The sequence below is a fragment of the Bacillus rossius genome, chromosome 5 (assembly GCF_032445375.1).
Source record: "Bacillus rossius redtenbacheri isolate Brsri chromosome 5, Brsri_v3, whole genome shotgun sequence".
Classification (NCBI taxonomy): Eukaryota; Metazoa; Arthropoda; class Insecta; order Phasmatodea; family Bacillidae; genus Bacillus; species Bacillus rossius.
In genome coordinates, this window is record NC_086333.1 from 52,494,621 (window position 1) to 52,497,548 (window position 2,928).

At 32.9% G+C, this 2,928-nt stretch overlaps 1 non-coding gene across 1 annotated transcript; it reads right to left on the reverse strand.

Moving 5' to 3' along the window:
* Trnaf-gaa (transfer RNA phenylalanine (anticodon GAA)) lies at positions 1–73 on the reverse strand. The gene has a single exon. It is a non-coding gene; the product is annotated as a tRNA-Phe (tRNA).
* Positions 74–2,928: the final 2,855 nt, after the last annotated feature.

The window sequence follows — 2,928 nt, forward strand, 5'->3', positions numbered from 1 at the left end:
TGCCGAAACCCGGGATCGAACCAAGGACATTTAGGTCTTCAGTCTAACGCTCTCCCAGCTGAGCTACTTCGGCACTTATTACTGATAGTTTGCAAATGTCTTTAAGACTGTTTCCTAACACTTTATTAAAAGTAACTTTAGTCCAAAGGATACTTAAACAAATGATAAAAAGGCTATCAGCCTTTTAAGTTGAACTTCCGACTAGTCGAATGAATGATTTCAGAGTCACAAACATTTTGAGTTGCAAGGCCCTTCATGGATAACATTAATCATTAAAACTACCTTCTCATTGGATTATGGGTGGTTTGGAATCTCCTTAAAAGACCAGAATTCAATAATAACAATAAAAAATCAAATAAACTAACCACATGTAATCCGGACGAAATATATACCGTTGCTTCAGGCATTAAGAAAATTACACCGATTATTTTGTGTACACTTGTATCTACCCGACAACATAAAACTACTTTTGACGGTTTCTACAATTTATACTATAGTGATAATTGCAGTTATTATTTTTTCATGCAACAATAAAAACGGCTCGATTTATTTGCACCAGCCATTTTGTTTTTTTCAACAGACAGGTGTCTCAAGAGAAGCCTTTGCCATGTTTAGCAAGCATATTTAGAATTATGATTCATGTGCTTTCGAATGGTATGTAGATCCCTGGCAAATTAGCTTTATTAATTTGCGACACTATAGATTGCACAAATTTTAAGAATTATAATCGTAACTAGGGTCTTTAAAAATGTATTTGAAAACAAGGAGCTAGTGGGAAAAAATATGACAGAATTATATGCAATCCAGTGAGAAGGTGACATGTAACAGCAACTAATGAACAAGTGTTATCGACTTGTTTGTCTTAATTTTTAGAAAATACAATACATATATGGCTTTTGCAACGAATTATTAACCGCACATAAAAATAAAAATTTATCGTAATCTTAGATAATTGGCTCTTCGTAGAATACATTTTTGATATTGACTTCCGAGACGTATGTTTTTTTTTGTAAACAATGTAAACTCACATGCAGGAGAAGAAAACAGAAGGTTTTTGGTTGTAGTCTCAAAACGTTTTGAATGTTTTGTTAGAATAATAAAATTAGTCATGTTGATTCATGTACGTGAACTCAACAACCATAAGTAAAATTTTATCGTGAAATGCACTGGCTTTATGAAGTAATTTACAACCCACCATAATTAACTAGCTGATTTACCCGCGCTTTGTTTCGTAAGTCTACAGGCAGAATACTACCGCACTGGTCGTTGTACACGGCCCACCTCGTGGGTACGCTACTGTCGCACATTAAACAAAAGCAAAAAAAAAAAAAATAAAATCAAGAAACATTCGTCATTAAAAAAAAGATAAACGGGAAGACAGACAATTAAAAAAAATTACATTTTTTTAAAAAAAGGACCTTCAATTTCGCATTTTTTAATCAACACCGTGTCGATATCATGACAAAGATGATAATTACAGAAATATTGGTCTACAATCAGAAAGCGAACGAGGCGTCAACGTTGCGTTACTAGTTGCCATTGAGATAAAGAAATCCTCAACAATGCAATAGTCATTGCCATGGAAACCATCGGGGTTACGTGCTTCAAATTAGCTGAAAATAAAAGATGAATTTCAAAAAACTCTCTCCGAGATGAAAACAGACCCCTCTGTATAACCTAAGTGCCAAATTTCACGGCACCAGCCCTCAAAGTCTGCACGCTACACGAACTACAGACAGAGAGACAGACAGACAAAATCTAATACAAGTTATTTGGCAACAATCGTAATTTATGCATCAAACAAAATTACCAAAATAACAATCTTTAAAATCCATGACTTGGTTTCAAACGGAAGCAACAAAAATACAATGAAGCATAAGTGATACTATTTTTCACATAGAGCTGCAGTTTTATAATTCAAACCTCAGATTACAAGCAATAAGTGACAAGTGAAAAGTAACCCCACGCCTATACTTGCAAACGATGGAAGTTTCACTACATTACCACGAAGTAAAAAAAAAAAAAACTGCTTACTTTGCAAATAAAGTTAATCACGACGGAAAAAATTGCGAGGCGTGGTGCAGGCAGGGAGAGAAAATGTCGCAATTCGGAAACTAAAAGTTTGTGCCACACTGAATGAGCCCGCGATAACAGTGTGACTGAAATAGTTAGTGCGTTTAATGATACAAGATAGTAGTATATTGCACCCACATCCTTTCTATACTGTAGTTACTTAAGAGAAAAAGTAATCCCTTTTCTCTACAGTTATGTGTTTTAAACCAACTATAACAATATATTTAATAGAGTTATGCGTGTAAATACAACATAAGATGTTAATAATCAATAAGTTTATCGCCAACACGCTCACACAACACACATAAAATTACATGTGGTTGCAGAATATACTTTACGTGTTTAGGTTCAGTAATAATGGTAGGTAAAAAAATATAAATTTGGCTTTCAAAATAGTTACATGACCAGTTATAAAATAACATCGACTGAATTTAAATTCACCCAAACTTTTATGTTTCTTTAAGGATACAACTACACACACATATGATTCCTTCTCTAAGTACCTGAGTACATGAAATATTATTAATAAAATTATTGATTAAACTTCACTAAAATTTTTATTATTAAAACACCACTCTTTAAATCATGTAAATTAAGAAAAAACAAAAATATAAATTTAGCATCTAGACTGTATCAACTTATGACTTTCTGATTGGTCAGGAATTTTACGTAGAGCATATCCAAAAAGCGTCATTGCAAAATATATATATATTTTTTCCATGGATACGTACGAAAACCAAAAATACAGAAAGTGAATTTAACTTTCTTAATTCAAAATGCTCTGATTATTCAGTCAATACAACTGCAAAACAATTTTTCGAAGGACCTCGGGTTAAAGATTATACTTGAAATGTT